Consider the following 20639-nt stretch of genomic DNA (forward strand, 5'->3'; position numbering starts at 1 on the left):
TCTAGCCTTAAGAAAGTCCAAGGACAGTGCTCAGGCCCTGAGCTCAAGCCCCAGGACTGGCAAAAAAGAAAATCTTTGTAGCAGCTGTGGTGGCTCATGTCTGTAATCCTAACTACTCAGGAGGCTGAGATCTGAAGATTGCAGCCAACCAAAAACAAACAAACAAAATCTTTGGGCTGCTAGGGCTGGCCGTGAACTGTGTCTTCAGATCTCAGTCTCTTTTTCTTTTTTTGTAGTATGGGTTTTGAACTCATGGTCTTGGGATTGCTGGACAGATGTTTTATCTCTTTGCACCATGCCCCCATCCTTTTTTTGTTGGTTGTGGGTCTGGAACTCTAGGCCTGGGTGTTATCCCTGAGCTCTTTATTTTGCCAGTCCAGGGCTTGGGCTCAAGTCCTGAGCACTGTCTTTGGATTTTCTCAAGGCTAGGGCTCTACCACTTGAGCTACAGTACCCCTTCTGGTTTTTATCTATGTATGTGGTACCAAGGAATCGAACCTGGGTCTTTGTGCTAGGCAAGCACTCTACCACGAGGCCAAACTCCTGGCCCCCTTTTTAGTGCATGGGCAAGCTTTGAACGATAATTCTCAGATCTCAGCTTCCTGAGTAGCTGGGATTACAGGCTCACACCTGTAATCCACCGTGCCTGGTTTAATCCTCATCCTTTTTTGCTCTTAGTGTTTTTCTGATAGGCCTCATGGTTGTTTTTTATTATTGTCTTTGTTTGTGGAACTTAAACTCAGGGCTTGGGCACTGTACCTGAGCTTTTTCGCTGAAGGCTAATGCTCTACCCCTTTGAACAACAGTATCATTTTCTGGTGGTTAGTTGGAGATAAGTCTCTTGGACTTTCCTTTTCTGGTCTGACCTTGAACCACAATCCTCAGATCTCAGCCTCTTGAGTGGTTAGGATTTCAAGCTTGAGCCACCAGCGCTCAGAACTGATTGTTCATTTACAGTGAGGTTATTCAGAGTATATTCAGAGAAACAACACACTGGACTTCAATGGACTTTGAAACTGTCATCCTAGCTACTTGGCAGGTTAAGATAAGAAAGATCTAGGTTTGAGGCTGACTTGGGCAGAAAAGTTCACTAGATCCCATCTCAGCTGCATACCTGCCACCCTAACCATGGTCTGCAGAAGACTGTGGTCCAGGCCAGGTTGGGCAGAAAGTGAAACATTATCTAAAAAACAACCAAAGCTGCTGGGTATGGTAGCTCATGCCTGTAATCCTAGCTACTCAGGAGGCTAAGATCTGAGGATGGAGGTTCAAAGCCTGCCCAGGCACTAAAGGGCACTAAAGTCCGAGAGATTCTTATCTCCAATTAACCTCTAGAAAATGGGAAGTGGGGCTTGGCTCAAGGGTAGGGCGGTAGCCTTGAGCTGAAGAGCTTAGGGACAGAGCCTAGGCCAAGCTCAAGCCCCATGACCCACAAAAAATAAAAATAACCAAAGCCAAAAGGACTAGAGACATGGCTCTGGTACTAGAAGACCTGTTTTGCAAGTACTGAGTTTAACCCCTAGTACTGCCAATAAAGAAAAACTGATCTGCTCTCAGTGATATCATCTGGGACCCAGGCGTGGGAAAGCACCCAGGGATGACACAGGCTGATGCATAGTGGCTGCTGTGTTTCTAGGAGGCACTGACTTTCCGGGATGTGGCCGTGGACTTCACAGCAGAAGAAGCTGCACCGAGATGTGATGTCAGAGACCATCAGCCACCTGCTGGCTGTGGGTGAGTCTGTACCTGTCACTTTCCTCCCCTGTCCCTGAAGTCACATCAAACGAGAGGGAACCTAGTTATTTACCTACTTATATGGAGTTTGTCATGCCACAAGGATATAGATTTCCTCACTACATGTTTCTGTTACTCTGTCGTTGTTGTTGTCATCTGGCTTCTATCTTCCTTTGTAGTGTCATGCCTGGCTTCTATCTTCCTTTGTACACCATGTCTAACATCCAGAAGAGTGCTGGATACTCAGTACTTGCGCGAGGGGAGAATAAATGCGTTAAGCATTTACAAAGCACAGAGTTTGCTGCTGTGTCAATCTAGTGGCACAGCTGTGAGCATAGCTGACTTTATCTTCTGAAATAGGCCTTACTGGTTGCTCCAGTCACTATGGAAACTGTGAAGGAAAGAGATGAAGGATCCTGGGGTCTTTGACCTTGTAATAAATGCTTGTTCCTTCCCTGCCAGGTGAAGGAGCACAGTAGTGTCTCTAGTGATACAGATATGCTTCCAGGTACTGGCTTTTACTGTTCATTTTGCTCCTCATCCTGGATCCAAATCAAGGCTCACACAGAGAGATCAGTGGGCAATTCAGCACTCATAGATTTTTCTTTTCATATAAACAGGGGCTGATTTCTGTGCATCAGATGTTATTTTCCAGTTGGAACCAGGATTGCTATGTACAGAAAGAAGAGAATTTTTCAGAGTCCTGAGGGCAGGTGAGTTCTGGGCTTCCAGGAGTGTATCTAATGAAGTTCTGAGTCGGGGAGGGAAGAGGAGGATAATCTTTTTTTTTCTTTAGTGGTACTTGGGTTTGAACCCAGAGCCATGTACCAACTAGAAAAGACGTTGAGCTATGCCCTCAACTCTTTGTGCTTTAGTTACTTCTGAGATATGGTCTCTGCCCAGGCCTGGTCTTGGACCTTGATTCTTATAGTTCAGACTACCCTCCCTAGCTTGTCTGTGAAGACAAGATCTTTTTCTTCAAGCTTGCCTTGAATTATCATCTCCTCCGCCTCTTTCTCCCAAGTAGGTAGGATTACAGGTATGTACCACCATGCACAGTATTAACAGTATCTTTTCTTCACAGTTTCAGACACACAAAGTGAACCTAAAAAGCATGAAGTATCACCTGCTCAGGCCATCCTCAGGAAGGAACAACCTGCCTTCCAACCTGCCGTAAGTCTCAAGGGAGTCTCTCTGGTTTAGGAGTTAGTTAGGAACTCGTTATAATCACTTGGCTGAAGTAAACCTGAGCTGAGTTCTAGGGCCTCAAGGTTTCTATCTTTGCCTTTAAATCATTCAAATTTTATAATAAGTTGGAATGGTTCACCGATTTTATCTTTTATTACTATTATTATTATCACTATTATTGTTCATGTCAATTTTAGACCTTGAACTTCAGGCTTGGACTCTATCTCTTAGCTTTTTCACTCAAGGTTAGCTCCATAGCACTTGAGCCACAGACCTACTTCCAGCTTTTTGGTAGTTTACCGGAGATAAGAATCTTTAGGATTTGTCTATCTAGGCTGGCTTCAAACCATCATCCTCAGATCTCAGTCTCCTGAATAATTCGGATTACAGGCATGAAGCACCTGCTCAGACTTATTGTTAAAATGACAGTTGTTGAAACATAGCTTGTGTCTATATGCTTGGGACATAAGGTCCTAAAACTTCAATAGCAAACTATTGCAGACGAGAACCAACCTCGTAGGACCTGTGTGTGGGAGGTCGCACCTGGCCCAGGAGGCTTAAGATTGAGGTCATTACAACCAGAGCAACCAGACGTCACATACAGAGACTTGAGTGAATGGATATATTGGAGAAATCCTCTAATAGCTTCTCTCTTCCTTACCAGCCACAGAACTTTAACCCTGGAGGGGAGCCCTTCACATGCAATGACTCCATGGTAGACTCTGCATACAAGTCAACTTCCAAGGTATTCAATGAGCCAAAGGGGAAACCTTACCTTTGCAATCACTGTGGGAAAGGCTTCAGGTATTATTCATCATTTACTCGACATAGGCAGATGCATACTGGGGAGAAACCCTACACGTGTCAGCAGTGTGGAGCTGCCTTTAGACAGAGTAGTAACCTTAGACGGCATGAGAGATCTCACACAGGAGAGAAGCCCTACAAATGTGGAGATTGTGGAAAGGCCTTCAGCCGGAGCACTCACCTACACAGCCACCAAAAGAGCCGTGCAGACATGCCTTGCCAGAGTAGTGGCGGCCAAACCACCAGCTGGAGAACTAGCCCAGGTTCCAAACCAGCCACTCACCCAAGAAACAAACCCTATGTCTGCAGGCTCTGTGGCCAGACTTTCAGCCAGCAGTCATCTGTTTACCGACATGGGCAAGTGCACACTGCTGGGAAACCGCACGTGTGTCAGCAATGTGGTAAAGCATTTGCTCAAAGTTATGATCTCAGACAACATGAGAGAATTCACACCGGAGAGAAGCCCTACAAATGCAATGTGTGTGGTCAAGCCTTCCGACGCAGTGCTCATGTCATTGTCCATCAGAGAACTCACACAGGGGAGAAGCCCTACCGCTGCAATCAGTGTGGGACAGCCTTCAGTCAGAATTGTCACCTACTCAAACACCAGAGAACTCACACACATCCCTAATCAGCCAAAAATGTCCCTCTTCCAGAGCCCTCACTAGAGGGCTCTTGTTCCTGGGAAAATAACCCTCACCACTCCCCTATCCCATCTCCACCCCAGTCCCAGGCTCTATGATCATGGTTGGAGATGCAGCCTAAGCAGGTTTGTCATCCATGATGCAGGAGGGAAGCAGGCCAAGCTTCCTTGGGAAGAGGCAGCCTCTTGGGTCTTCACTAAGCATTCCATGCTGTAGAATGAAAGGATGCCGGGCAGGATGGCTCACACCTATAATCCTAGCTACTCAGGAGGCTGAGATCTGAGGATCGAGGTTCAAAGCCAGCCCAGGCACTAAAGGAACTGAGATTCTTGTCTCCAATTAACCTCTAGAAAAGAAAAGTGGGGCTTGGCTCAAGGGTAGGGTGGTAGCCTTGAGCTGAAAAGTTCAGGGATAGCACCCAGGCCAAGTTCAAGCCCCATGATCCACAAAAAAAAAAAGAAGAAAAAAGAATGAAAGGTCTATGAGAACTCCATGGCATACTGAGCAACTGATATAAAACCTGTGATAATTCACACACAGTGGGAATGCCATGTCTCTGCAGTGTGTGTGGTGTGTGGGGGGGATGTCAGAGATCAATTATTTGTTCCATAGTGAACATGGAGAGTTTGTCACATGGAGAAGCCACCAGTTCAATGTCTAAGTGGAACATGGCCTGGCACTCACATTAGAAAATCCTGGGACATTCTTCTCTTAGGAATTCACAACTGTTCAGAGAAGAATTCAGACTTTTTGGCTTGGTGCTGGTGGCTCATGCCTGAAATCCTAGCTACTTAGAAAGCTGAGAACTGAGGATAGGGGTTCAAAGCTAGTCCAGGCAAGAAAGTCTGTGAGACTCTTAGGTCCGATTAACTACTAGAACACTGGAAGTGGAGCTGTGGTGCAAAGTGGTAATATTGTCCAAGCCCTGAGTTCAAGCCCCGTGACTGACACCCAAAAAGAATTCCTTTTTTGTCCTATATTCATTCATTTATCTTTGGGAGGGTAAGAGGAAGCACAGAGATGGAGTGACAAAGGCTGAACAAATACAACAACGGTACACACTAGACACTATGTTGAAAACAAACCATACAACTTGTAAGGGATGGGAGGGGAAAATTGGAAGAGAGAGAGAAGGGGTGAAAAGAAAGTCATTACTGACTTATGTTACCGTAATCCCCTTTATATAAACAATTAAAATGTTTTGATTTTTTTTTTAAGAATTTAGGTTTTGTCAAAGGCTGAATAGTATAAAGCATAAAGACAGAATGGTGGTTGGCCTGGGGAGATAACCAAATACAGAACTTGAAAGAATACTTGAAAAGAAGTATCAAGAAACAAAGCAAAAACACTTTGCTAAACCCACATTTGTAAATAAGTCAGCACTTAACAGTTGTTTCTGAGAATCCTGTATAATGGAAATTTGCCTTTCAAAAGCATAGAGCAAAAGTTAGGCACTCTAGACTTTAGTCCCAGCGCTCAGGAGGCTGAGGCATGAGGATTACGATTTGAGACTACCTTGGTTACTATCTCAAAAAGCTAAATAACTCCTCCCCCACTGGGTCGGTTTTTCTTTGATACTTGTCACAGTTTTTGTGAAGTTGTGGGCATAATTACAGAAACTGGCCAATCAGAAATGAACTTTGAAGGGTAACCTAGAATGAGGAATACACTAAAATGTGTAGTAAAGGGTTATATTACTGGTCAAATGATAAGGGCAAGGTTTGAACACAAATGAGGATATACTTGTATATAATTTGTGAATAAACTGATGTTTCATTAATTTCTATTTGCTATATCTTTAATGCAAATAAAGTAATAATTCAATCTCTTAAAGGGGAAATGTGATTCCTGGAAGTCAGTGACATTAATGTGTCAGGCTGGAGGATGATCACTTAAGTTGCCTTCTTTAATTGGTCATCAAACTTGAAATTACTATTTACTGGTGATTTCCAGTATGTCAGAACTGAATCCTTATGGGGATTAAGTTGTACACTACCTAATGTTCTCATCTACATTCCAGTTGGCTGAATTTGATCAAAGTATGTGCATATGAATGTCTATACATAATACAATAAGCTTATTTGCCTAATTTATGCAAAAGTCTAGAATTATCAAGTTGTAGCACACCTGCCTAGCAAGCATATACCCTGAATTTAAATCTCAGTACTGTATTTAAAAAAAAAAAAGTCAGCTGGGCACTGGTGACTCAAACCTGTAGTCCTAGCTACTCAGTCTGAGACTTGAGGATCGAGTTTCAAAGTTACCCTAGGCAGACAAAAGCCAGAAGTAGAGGCTCAATTGAAAGAGCATTATTGTTGGCCATTCAAGGGCACAAGTCTCTGAGTTCAAGTCCCGGTAGCAGCATATACACAGTAAATCAAGGGATTTATGTAAATTAAAATGTTTACCCAGTATAACAAACTCAAGGAATAGAGAACTGGTTTGGGGCCTCTGAAGACCAAGAACAATAATGGTAGCAGATGTGAACAGTGGGTAGGATCTAAAATATGGTTCTATAGCTTCCGGCACTCTCTGAAGGAATGGAGACATCTGGAGGTGTTTGTAGTCTGGCGATGGGTGGGTCCCTGGAGATCACGTTTCAGATGCTTTCCTACATCTCAGAAGCAATGACAAATCTTCCAGGACAGCAATAATTGCACATCTGGTGTCTTTGTTTCTATGCTCACCTAGCTCATTGAGAATAATGGAAACCATTTTACCTTTACCCAGAGGAGGTTTATTTCTAGTGTAAAATTCACAAAGAGTTGAACTGATTCATGAAGCTAGCTTAACTCTGCTGGCATTGTTCTCTTCTACTATGCATTGGTCTGCAAACTTAACTCCAAAGGGCATTTAAAAGGACATTTAAATTCTGCTGTGTGCTTTCTGTTGCGTACCCTCAGCAGAACCCTGGGAACTGGCAGCCATCATAGAGAAGAGCGCATGGCATCTGTTCTCTCCTCAGTTCCTGAGTTGAAAACTCTGCCCAGGTTCTGGGGTCCACAGAGAAAGCTCAGGGGGTGAAGGACAGAACCCAGGCTCCTCCTCTCACTTAAAGATCTCTAAGGCTGGCCTCAGCATTAGTGTCTTTGCTAGCCACACCTGCATCTTGCACTAGGCTCAGTGGCCTCGTGGGCTGTGCTGCATGGGCTTCTCCCATTGGCTGCTTTCAGGCCTGCCATTGCCTGCACTGGGTGAGCTGGGGCCAGCTGCATGCCGAAGATGTTGGTAGGAGAAGAGCCTGTAGTTTCTGCTATCCCCGGAGACAGCCTGTTTCTCCCAAGGCAGTAGCCAGTCCACCAGCTGTAAATCTGCACCCTGGGCCTGAGATGTGCAGCCCTCCATGCTACAGTCCAGGCAGTGTCCCCTGGGGGTTGGGTAGGGTTTCCATGGGCAGAGGGAGGACTCAGGGCCTTTAGTGTTAGACTCCCGATTCAGCGGGATGTCTTCCAGACGGAGCCCCCTTCCCAAGGAACAGCGAGACCACTCAGTCGGATGCAATCAGCAAGAGGTTTATTCAGGAACACGAGTACTCGGGGCAACAAGGTCTCCTAGGAGACTTGCGCACCTAGGCTGGGGAGAGGGGGGTATTTATGGGTGGCTGAAGCAGGTTACAGAAGCAGAAGCATAGTTACAGAGTAATGATTGATTAATGATTGATTATAATCACTTTAGGTAAGACTCAACTAGGGGTTTATTGAAATTTCCAGACTCAGCTAGGGGTTTATTGTGTTTTCCACTTGGTTAAACAGGTAGTTGACTGCATGTCTTGTTTCTGGCCATATTTAATTGTTTTATCCCTGGAATTTCCTCCTCTTATTCAGGTTCATAAGGTATACAGTTTCACTGACTCGAACCAACTCAAACTGCACATCCTGTTGGCTGTTCTTCAGCCCATTGTATAAACTGCAGCTACTTGCACTATTCTAAAGGCCATTCTTTTAAGACTTTGGATTATGTTTGTGTTGTGTGGTTACTATTGGTTACTATTACATTATGGAGAGATTTCATATTTCTCATCATTATGGGGAGATTTCATATTTTTCATCCCCCATTTTCTTATGGGTCGAATGAAATCCTTCATTCAATGAGTGTGGTCTCTCTTTCTTTAAGTTGCCGATACTGTTGAGTGAGCACTAAGGCTTGTACTACAGTTCCTGCTATAGTGGATAACAAAGTTGCAAACCAGGGGGATTGATTAAACCAGTTTTCAAACCAACCTTGTTGGGAATGGAATTCCTTTTCTCTTTCTGCTAGTCTTTCCCTAAGTTTACTCATAGTTTCCCGTACAATTCCTGTCTGGTCTGCGTAAAAGCAGCATTCCTCTTTCAAAGCAGCATACAAATCACTATCCTTTAAGAAAAGTTCTTCAGACAAGGATGTTAGAGATTTTTACAACCAAGATTGTCCAGGTTAATTTCTGTATAGTCAATTTCCCAATGAACACCTAGGCGGTGTCCTCTCACTCTGGTTCCAAGTCCAATTTTAGTCTGTCCTGCATTCACCCTAGCACACACTGGGCACTGGGCAGCCACTTGTTGCAAAGCCTCCTCCTTTCCCAAGAAGTGGCCAAAGTTTTCCTGCCGCTCTATGAGAGTCTTCATTTTAAAAGTCCACTTTTTGGGCCAAACTGTTTTTTTTCATCAAAAGTCCATTGTCCTTGTTTGGAGTCATAGGCCGCCCCCATTTTCTTAAGACACTCAATGTCCTCTGGGGTGTATGGGAGTGGAGGAAGACTACGGTGAGGCTTATTGCCTCGTGCTTCCATTGACTCCCCTTTTTGGTGGCCCAGGCACCAAAATATTGCAGTCAACAGGGCTATAATTTCGGCTTTGTTCTTAATGTCCTTTCCCTCTGAAGTTAGTAGGCCCCTTCTTCTATAAATTTCCCCATGTATATGTGCGGTTGCAAAGGCACACCGGCTGTCTGTGTAGACGTTAAGTTTTTTACCTTCTGCCATTTGGAGGGCCTTGGTTAGGGCAATAAGTTCCGCTCTCTGGGCCGATGTTCCAGGGGGCAGTCCTCCAGCCCAAATTACCTCAGTCTCAGTGGTAACAGCTGCCCCTGCCTTCCGCTCTCCATTTTCAGAAGGCTACTGCCATCCGTGAACCAGGTGAGCTCAGCATCCTGAAGGGGGTGTCTGTCAAATCAGGTTGGGTCCCATCACCAAGAGTTTAGTTCCAGTCCTCTCAGTAAACAATTGTAAGGTGGTGGTTGAATCCGGCAGCACAGCAGCTCCAATGGAATGTCACACCTCCTGCTGGGTCGCCTGTAAAATTTCTAAAGAAGCTTAACCTAAGGCCTGACTCTGGTGAATTCTCCCAATGCTTTTCTAGTTGCTTTACCCGAGCACACTCATTTTTGCAGGCTGGCACCCGTTGGTTTTTAAGACAGTATAGGATTGAGAATCCAAAGTAATACCAGGGTGGCAACTTTTAGTAACCAGATTGAACAAGGCTTAGTACTCTCTAGACAGGCACAGAAGACTGAAACTGTAGCCGTTCCCCACAAGTGCAGTCTCCACTCTTGCACATTTGTTACTACTATTTTTTCCATGCCTCTAACTTATGCTGTCTTAATTTTTAAGAAACAACTTTTTGGTCCCTTTATCTAAAGAGGACTGATGGGCGACGATCCATCTTCTATAACTTCTTCAGGCTGACTCAGGGGCGTTGTCTCTATACCTAGCCAGGGACCCTGAAAACTTAGCCTATTTTACCAAGAGGCTGTCAAGATTACATATATTCTACTCCAAATTGGAGGTCATGTAAAGCATTTAACAACTGCACAAACTTTTTCTTTGGCTACAACAGTGTAGCTTACTTAGCACCCACTTGCAAAGGCATTTTCCTGATTTTCTGGGGAACTTAATCCCTGCACTCTATGCTTCAGTTGCCAGATCTAAACAGATAATAGGGACGCAAGCGTCACATCCACCCTGAATTTGTGGCTGGTGTCAAATCAAACTTCACTCAGTTAGGATTTTAAACCATCCTCTATTACAGATGATTGACAAGTTCCTGCCCAGGTATGAAAGGCATGGGCATTAGTAAGGCATGCTTACAAACTATTCTATGACCTCCCGGCTCTGATTAATTTTGAATGGCCAAGCACAAATGACTCTAGGATCTGACACCACCTCTGCCATCCAAGCTGTGGCTTACTGCATTTGGATGCTTCATTGTCCCAGTAGTGTCTCTCCACACAGGAATAAATGTCCCATTGGCATTTCACTTTGTTGGTTGCTGGACTTGAACTCAGGGTCTGGGTGCTGTCTCTCAGCTCTCCAGCTCAAGGCTAGCACCCTGCCACTTTTAAGTCCCAAACACAGGGCCTGAGTGCCTCTCCTCAGCTCTGCAGCTCAAGGCTTGCACTCTGCCACTGAGTCCTGGGCCTGGTGCTTGAGTGCTGTCCCCCAGCTTTTCAGCTCAGAGCTAGCACTCTGCCACTTCGAGCTCCAAAGCAACTCTCAATAGCACTCTGACAGATTAGACACCACAGTCTCACAGGGACTTTGCCTTGCCCGGGCTGGCTCAAATCTGCGGCTTTCAGATCAGTGAGTCCTACAAAGGCCACTTTACTCCAATTAGAAGCAACAAGGTGGTCAACTCAGAAATAGTCTCTAAGCATGATTTTACCTGGAACTTGGTGAGGGCCAAATTTACATCTGAATGAGGATCTGCTGTCCTTCTCCATAGACCTGCTGCAAATTGCTAAAGAGTAACTTGCAAGAATAAGCTGAAATAGTAATTAAGCAACCATTTTGGTAGTCCTAATTTTTCTTGTTTAAACAAACATTTAGGATAATTTCAATTTCAAACTTTGTTCAGAAACCCATTTCCAATGTTCTACTGATATTTGCTTAAACAATTAACACTTTAGCCTTTATGTGCATTTGAAAAATCTTTAAGGGCCCAAGGAACTCCCTTTGTTTCCAGGTTTCAAAACTCCAGCAACAGTTTAAACTCAAATAAGTTTTTCCTCAATGCAAGAACTGTAAACATCATCAGTGCACCAAAAGTCTAAATCTGGACTTAGTTTCCTTCTTTTTCTAGAATACATCCAATTGCAATGCAGTAGCATGAACCCAAATTATACAGAGATAAACTTTTAAATATTTATTCCTTTTAAAATACTAATCATATTACCCAGATTTTACCATCAGATTTTCAATGTCAGTCTGCAAAGAAAAAGAACGAAGATGTGGATCTCAGTCCACCTGACCAAGTTAAGTGAACAGCCTTCATTCCAGCTTATTTACTCAGAGCTGCACCTTTGCCAGTTCACCTCTCAACCCCAAAGATGGTCACATAGGACTATCCTATCCTAAGTTTTCCCATCCTTTCTCTTAGCATTCGATTACCTAGACAGTTTTGAAAGATAGGTAAAGTCTCTGACATTAATAAATTTACATTTTAATTCCTAATATTTATCTCCAAATTTTAACTTAAGGAAATAGATTCTAAATTCCCTAATACCTCTGGGTTAAACAGGATACAATGTTTACAATGTAAACAGCTCTGTGCATTTTAATATCAAATTATTAATGTAAATTTCATTTAGAAAATACTTTTTCTACTTTACTTTTTACCAGTTTCTCTTTAAAACAATGCAATTACCCTTTAAGACATTGTAAAACATTTTAACCTAATAATTTTCTTGAAGTTTAGACTTAGATTTACCCAATTGCCTTTTTTTATTTCAAGTATAAATTTATCCATTGTTTTATACAGCATGCTGATAATTTAACCTTGAACATGTTCACTCACTCATTCACACACACTCATACTCAAAGATCTTAAAGCGCGCAAAATTAATATCGGCCGTTCATTTTCCGGAAGTTTGTGTCAAGAGAACTTTGCCAATTTTACTCTTGCAGGTGAGAATCAGGTTCAGAACAAAACTTTTTACAAGGCAACTTAGCAGTGATTTATTTTTTTTCTAGGGCTTGTTACAACTGCCCAGAATACACACACAAAAATTGCAAGGATCCATATTTAAGATTGGTACCAATTTTGAAAACAAAACCAGACAACAAAAAACATCTCACAAAACAAGACAGAAGCAGGGACCTTTAAATACCCCAAATTTTGATGACATGCATGGTAGCAGTCACAGACTGTTCCATATTAATAATCAGTCCCACTTCTGGCACCATAAACACAACAATTAAACAGACACAAAGGACAACACACTTCGCAGCGCGGCTTCGGTGCAAAACCGAAAAGGGGAAGGGCGTTCGAGGGGGAGCTCGGAGTCTCCCCTACCAGACGGACTAGAGAGTCCTCAGACCGAGGCGAAGCCTCGAAAACAGACCGGGGCGAAGCCCCGAAACCAGACGGGTCAGAAATCTGACCCCAGACACCTTCCGGGACGTCTCCCGGAGGCTGCGGTCGGGAGTACGAGCTCGTCAGCTCCTCCACGGGTCCGCCAGATACAGATTGACACGGCCGAGTCACAGATTCCAGAAATACTCTTAACATAAGACAAGGCACACAAAAGACAACATGCCAGAAATACTCTTACCATAAGACAAGACATACAAAGGACAACAGAAATTTGCTGGCCAGCTTACCTCCCGGAGGTGGGTCGGTGGTCCCTGGGTGGGGGTCTCTATCTCGCTGGGGCCTCCAAATGTTAGACTCCCGATTCAGCGGGATGTCTTCCAGACGGAGCCCCCTTCCCAAGGAACAGCGAGACCACTCAGTCGGATGCAATCAGCAAGAGGTTTATTCAGGAACACGAGTACTCGGGGCAACAAGGTCTCCTAGGAGACTTGCGCACCTAGGCTGGGGAGAGGGGGGTATTTATGGGTGGCTGAAGCAGGTTACAGAAGCAGAAGCATAGTTACAGAGTAATGATTGATTAATGATTGATTATAATCACTTTAGGTAAGACTCAACTAGGGGTTTATTGAAATTTCCAGACTCAGCTAGGGGTTTATTGTGTTTTCCACTTGGTTAAACAGGTAGTTGACTGCATGTCTTGTTTCTGGCCATATTTAATTGTTTTATCCCTGGAATTTCCTCCTCTTATTCAGGTTCATAAGGTATACAGTTTCACTGACTCGAACCAACTCAAACTGCACATCCTGTTGGCTGTTCTTCAGCCCATTGTATAAACTGCAGCTACTTGCACTATTCTAAAGGCCATTCTTTTAAGACTTTGGATTATGTTTGTGTTGTGTGGTTACTATTGGTTACTATTACATTATGGAGAGATTTCATATTTCTCATCATTATGGGGAGATTTCATATTTTTCATTAGCTTTGAGCCACTTTGCACCTGTGTGTCACCAATACTGATTGCCCCTGGACTCATCCAGTTGGGAATACAGTCTCAAGACTTTCTGCAGACTCAACCCTGGGTGTACTTAAAAGCCATGCAACACCTGGTGACCCATAAAAACACTCAGGCCAGCACAGGTGTTTATGTCTATAATCCTAGTTACCCAGGAGACTGAGATCTGAGGATCACGGTTCAAAGCCAGTCTGGTCAGGAAAAGTCCACGAGACTCTTATCTCTAATTAACCACCAAAATAAGTCAAAAGTGGAGCTGTGGCTCAAGCGATAGAGTGCTAGCCTTGAGCAAAAAGCTCTGAGACAGCATCCGGGCCCCGAGTTCAATCCTCAATAGAAATAACAGAAAAAGAACATAGTTTTCTTCATCAGGCTGGACTGTGAGGAAGGTTTGGACCTAACATCTGTAAGTGGCCACGGCTGTCCTTGGAGTCCTGTTGGGGAAGAGAGACCCAGGCTACTTGGAGCTATGATGGGATAGCACAGAGCAAGGAGAGGTGATGCAGCCTGAGACCGCCAGCAAAAAGTGGGAGGTGCCTTTCTGCAGATGGAGGAAATCGCTTTTAGCCCCCATTTCCACACCAGACTTTGTCTACTGCCATTGTTTTGGGAATCTGTGAGGGGACTGAGAGGAGTAGCAAGTTGTGAGTCTGTTTTCAAATTCTAGGGCAGGGTCCTCCATCCCTTGGGTTGAAAAGCCAACCTCCAGCCTGGCACTTGTGGCTCACACCTATAATTGTAGCTGCACAAGAGGATGAGCTCTGAGGACTGAGGATCAAAGCCAGCCCAGTCAATCAATGAGACTCTTAGTAATTAACTATGGAACTGTGGCTCAAAGTGGTAGATTGTTAGACTTGAGCAGAAAAGTTCATGGACAGCACCCAGGCCTCAAGTTCAACCAACAATGACAAAAAAAGCCACTGCCTCTCAGCCACTGCATTGTGGAGACTCACACATGGGCAGCTGTCCTGGACTTACCCTCCCTCCCTCTTTCCTTTAGCTTTCCAACTCAAGGCTGGTGCTCTACTAGTTGAGCCACAGCTCCACTTCTGACTTTTTGGTGGGTACTTGGAGATAAGAATCTCTGGGACTTGGGCCGGGAGTTTGGCCTAGTGGTAGAGTGCTTGCCTAGCATGTACCAAGACCCACGTTCGATTCCTTGGTACCACATATACATAGAAAAACCCGGAAATGGTGCTGTGGCTCAAGTGGTAGAGCTCTAGTCTTGAGAAAGCCCAAGGACAGCGCTCAGCCCGAGATCAAGCCCCAGGACTGGCCAAAAATAAATATTGTTATGAAGGCCTTAATGAAAGAAGCATAGCATTAAGACTGAAGCTTTAAGTCTCTGTCTCTCCCTCTCCTCCACCCTCTCTCTCAGTTGTGGGGCTTGAACTGAGGGCCTGGGAGCTGTCTCTGAGCTCTGTTGCTCAAAACTAGCACTTTACCACTTTGAGCCACAGCTCCAGTTCCAGTTTTTGAGTGGTTAATTAGGGATAGAGTCTCACAGGAACTTTTATTCCCAGGCTGGCTTTGAACCCCGATCCTCAGATCTCAGCTTCCTGAGAAGGGTTACAGGCATGAGCCACCAATGCCTGGCTTAAGTCTTTTTAGTAACAGACAAAATCAAGCTTCCAGGTGGAGATGCAGTAGAAAGAATCCATCTCTTATTAATGAGTTGTTTTGAATTTTGCGACTGAATTGTAAGGTCTCCAACTCAATTTAGCCTAACCCACTCCATCTTGTAGAGGACTCCATTTTGCCTGTCAGGAAGTCTTTTTTTAAAATTTTGTTTGGAAGAAATTGTTCTTCTGAACTCAAGCAGAACCCCGCCTGTTTTGACAATGTATTCCTGGAAAGGACTGTACAAGCTGACAAACAACCACCTTGGCAAAAACATTGGGAAACTTACCACCTCAGCAGCTTCCTGGAGCAGCTTGCGGGACTGAAACCCCAATCGTCAGCAGTCCATTTCTTTTACATCTTAAATTCTTATAAACTGTCACCCTCATCCCATCGAGGGCAACAACGTCTATGATGTATGGCTGTTTCCTCCCTTGTAAAAAGAATAAAGGAAGAGCTGAGCTTTTTTTCTTCCCTGTCTTCCTTCTTCCCTTCCTCTCTCTCTCTCCTTCTGTGTTCCTCCCTCCCCACTTTAGGCTGAAGATAAACTTTTGGGGGGGGGCAGGGTCAGTCGTGGGACTTGAACTCTGGGCCTGGGCGTTGTCCCTGAGCTCTTCAACTCAAGACTCTATTCCTGGAGCCACAGTGCCACTTGTTTTCCAGTGGTTAATTGGAGGTAAGTCTCATGGTCTTTTGGGCCTGGGTTGGCTTTGAACTGCAGTCCTCAGATCTCAGCCTCCTGAGTAGCCAGGATTATAGGCAGGAGCCACTGACACCCAGCTTAGAGACACATTTTTGTGTGTGTGTGTGTGGGGGGGGTCATGGGACTTGAATTTGGCCTGGGTGTTGTCCCTGAGCTGTTCAGCTCAAGGCTACCGACCTACCCTCAAGCCAAGCCCCACTTCCCATTTTCTAGAGGTTAATTGGAGATAGGAGTCTCTGGTCCTTTTGTGCCTGGGCTGGCTTTGAACTTTGACCCTCAGATCTCAGCCTTCTGAGTAGCTAGGATTATACAGGCGTGTGCCACTGTGCCCAGCGGGAATACATTTTTTTAAATTTTTATTTATTTATTTATTTTTTTGCCAGTTCTGGGCTTGAGATCAGGGCCTGAGCACTGTCCTTGGACTTTCTCAAGGCTAGGGCTCTACCACTTGAGCCTCAGCACCACTTCCGGCTTTTTTCTATGTATATGGTACTGAGGAATCGAACACAGGTCTTCATGCATGCTAGGCACGCTCTTTTACCATTAGACCAAACTCCCAGCCCCGAGATACATTTTTAATTAGTATTTTTTGAGGAGAAAAATAAATTTAGCTCAAATAGAGTACTTAAAATTTTGGAGGGCTGGGAGTTTGGTCTAGTGATAGAGTGCTTGCCTAGCATGCACAAAGACCCGGGTTCGATTCCTCAGTACCACATACATAGAAAAAGCCGGAAGTGGTGCTGTGGTTTAAGTGGTAGAGCTCTAGCCTTGAGAAAGACCAAGGACAGTGCTCAGGCCCTGATTTCAAGTTTCAGGACTAGCAAGAAAAATTTGGAGTGCCAGGCCCTGGTGGTTCATGCCTGTAGTCTTTGCTACTGAGAAGGCTGAAAACTGAGCATCATAGTTCTAAGCTAGCCCAAACAGATGAACTAGTGAATTTGTTGACTGTAGGGGGCTTGAGCTTAGGCTTGGGTGTTGTCCCTGAGTCTCTTCATGCTCAAGGTTAGCACTCTACCACTTGAGCCATAGCACCACTTAAGACTCAAGTGGTTAATTGGAGATAACAATCATGTGAATTTTTCTGCCCCAGTCTTTTCTACTAGCTTCAAACTGTGATCCTCAAATCTCAGCCTCCTGAGTAGCTAGGATTATAGGCATAAAGCCACAGGTGCCAGGCTCAGAGAGGTTCTTCTCTCCCACCTGAAATCCTAGCTACTCAGGAGGCTGAGTGTGAGGGATCCTGATTCAAAGCCAGCCTGGGTAAACAAGTACCAGAGACTCTCATTGCCAGTTAACCAGCAAAAGGCCATATGTGGAGGTATGGCTTGAGTGGTAGGGTGTCAGCCTTGAGTGGAAAAGCTAAGTGAGAATGGAAGGCCATGAATTCAAGCCTCAGCACATGCACACATGCATTCCTGTGCACACACACCTTATTCCCCTAGTCAGTGCTCATCTGGGTCACACACCCTAGGCCAGCATGAAAAAGCCTGCCACCCTCCAGCTTTGGCTCACTCTTCCTGCAGAAGACTCACTGCTGTGCACAGCAGTACCCTGAACACCATTCCATTAACACTCCCCCCCAAGTCTGAGTATCTGAAGGTGGGGATACATATTTCCATCTGTTCTCCCCTCAGGAAAGCACATTCCTGCAGTCGAGTCACAGCAGGGGATTCTGGGAGATGGTAGTCAATCTTCTCCAACCAAAGTGGTCTCCATTCTCATAGTGTACAGTCTCACCTGAGCTCATGATCAAGACACTTCACAAACCACAACGAAGCCCAAAGGAAGAAAACCAAAATGGAGTAGCCCTAGTTCAGAGAACTTAGTTTGAGTGTATGTGGGTGTAGGTGTGCACTGGGGTGAGGCCTGAGCATTGTCTCTTAGGTTTTTGTTTTTTTTTTTTCCCTCCAGGCAGATGCTCTACTACTTGAGCAACAGCTCCACCTCTGGCCTTTGGTGGTTCATTGGAAATAAAAAAGTCTCACAGACTTTCCAGCCTGCTGCCTGGGCTGTCTTCACATCCCAGTCCTCAGATCTCAGCCTTCTAAGTAGCTAGGATTGCAGGCATAGTAACCACCACTTTAATTTTATTTAAAATGGGACCTGGGTCTGCTTTTATTTTCAAGCCAGTTTACTTCTTCAGTGAGGTAAAATTACATAATATATATATATAATATATATATATATATCTTTAAGCAGTTGTACAAAGGATTTTCAGTTGCATATGTCAACTGACAAATGCAATGCATCTTGATCAATGTTACCCCTTTCTTTTTTTGTTTTTTTGCCAGTCCTGGGCTTGCGCTCAGGGTGTGAGCACTTCCTTGGATTTTCTCAAGGCTAGCACTCTACCACTTGAGCCTCAGCACCACTTCCGGCTTTTTGCTAGGTATATGGTACCGAGGAATCGAACCCTGGTCTTCGTGCATGCTAGGCAAGCACTCTACCACCAGGCCAAACTCCCGGCCCCTTTCGTTATTCTTTCTCTCAGACACACCCATCGCAATTTTCCCAGTTCAATATTCACCTATATACATTGAATAGTAGGACTGCATTCTCCTAGTCTTCCTCCCTTCATTCATTCACCTGCCTCTCCTTGACCTCAACTTTTCCTGAAATCTCAAATTTCGGCTTCCTGATGTTCATTTGTCAGACTGTAGGTTATTCAAAGGTGCTACACCATTGGACTTCTTCCCTGTATATTCCATACCTTAGCCATTAGTATTTCTCTAAGTAGATCTTCTCTTCTGCCACTCTGCCCTTATTGAAGCAGAATTGTGATCCCCAAATAGCACCTATTGTGGGGAGTGAGAGGTGAGGGGTGGAGAAGCTGAAGAACAATTCTACTGAAGAAAGATGCTTGTATGGTGGGGGGTTCAGCCTGTGACCTCACCTGTTCCATAGATACAGGAAATGTCTGCCTAGCTTCATGTCTGCCTTGATGCAATGGCTGTTTGATTCAATCTCAGGACATTCATGATGAAAAAAAATTAAAAAGATTTGTAAGACAGGCATAGGTTTCCACAAAACATTCATTTTTATTCTACACACATAGTGAAAGAGAATAGCAATGATTAAAGTTTCAACAGCTTATTCAGATAAAAGTACAATACTAAAAACAAAGCAATCATCTAGGAATGCAATTTCATATGTTGGAGAAATGAGACGGGTTTCTAGTAAATCCATGGCTCTTGATATGGAAATATCAAAACATTTATAATCATGCTGGCTTTCCTTATTGTAGTTGGAGAATAATAACACGACTCATTACTTTTGAACAGGTCATCTAAAATATGACCTTTTATCCCAAAAGTTTATCCCCAAATTGTTACATCATCTAAAATACAGCACTTTAAGCATATATTTTAGACACTGGGGAATCACTGAGACTATATTCAGAGATTTCTGGGGTTTTGAAAACCTCGTCACACTTTATTTCTGGATCAGAGCTCCATCCATCCATCCATCCATCCATCAAAAATCACCTTACCCCCCCAAGAAGTGTTGTTTGGTGATGGTAACAAGTCTCTTTTAATTTCCAACTAAAAACTCTTAGCTGAGAGCACATTCTGAATAATGACATCAGAGAGACAACTCCACAGATATAAAGACAATATATAGCTACAGAACTATGATAGCAATATTAAAATGAATATTGAAGAGAAAATAGGAAAAAAATCAAAGCCCTAGAATAGACGTACACAGATGATACTTAACCACTAAATTACCCACATACTAGTTTTAACTATTCAGCTGTGCTAGGTTACTAGAGAACCATGCATAAAAAACATGCTCAAATGTATTTTATGCCAGTTCACTCAAACCAGTTCTGGAAAGGCTGTAATTAAAAACAAAATACTTTCATAGGAAAAATGTGAGGTTTTTTTTATGGTCTTAAATAGTGACCAATTTCTTAAACAGATCAAAAAATGCCATACTTTTAAAGTAAGAGGTTGATAAAAATTAGACTTCTTTTAAATAACAATTTTTTTTTTTGCCAGTCCTGGGGTTTGAACTCAGGCCTGAGCACTGTCCTTGGGCTTTTTTTCTCAAGGCTACTGGTCTGCCACTTGAGCCACAGCACCAATTCCAGCTTTTTTCTATGTATGTGGTACTGAGGAATCAAATCCAGGTCTTCGTGCATTCTAGGCAAACACTCTACCACTAGACCAAACTCCCAGCCCATAAAGAATTTCTATTAAGAAATTCAAATGGTGTGTTGAAGAGGGGGAAGAGATTTATACAAAACATATAGCTGAAAAAGGGCTCATGTTCCCAACATGTAAAAAATTGCTATAAATCAATAGCAGATACAATTTATTAGCAATATGGAGAGAAGACTTGAATATAAAAGTCACAAAAGAAAACGTCTAACTGTATTCACTTAATACTCATGTATCTTTCAGAATGGCTAAAATTAAAAAGACTGACAGTACCAAGTATTGGCAAGGAGGAGAAACAATGAGAACTGTCTTTTCCTGTTATACAGAATAGGTGTGACATGACCCCACTGATTCAGAATAAACTTCTATGTTTATACTCACATCAATGATGTGCAAGAATTCAAGTTATGTATACCATTTCGTGACACTGGGGGTAGTTTCTGAAATAAATTACATTGTAGAAAAAAGTGTATCTGATACTAA

This window comes from Megascapheus bottae, chromosome 28 (assembly GCF_031878675.1).
Source record: "Megascapheus bottae isolate mThoBot1 chromosome 28, mThoBot2.hap1, whole genome shotgun sequence".
Lineage (NCBI taxonomy): Eukaryota > Metazoa > Chordata > Mammalia > Rodentia > Geomyidae > Megascapheus > Megascapheus bottae.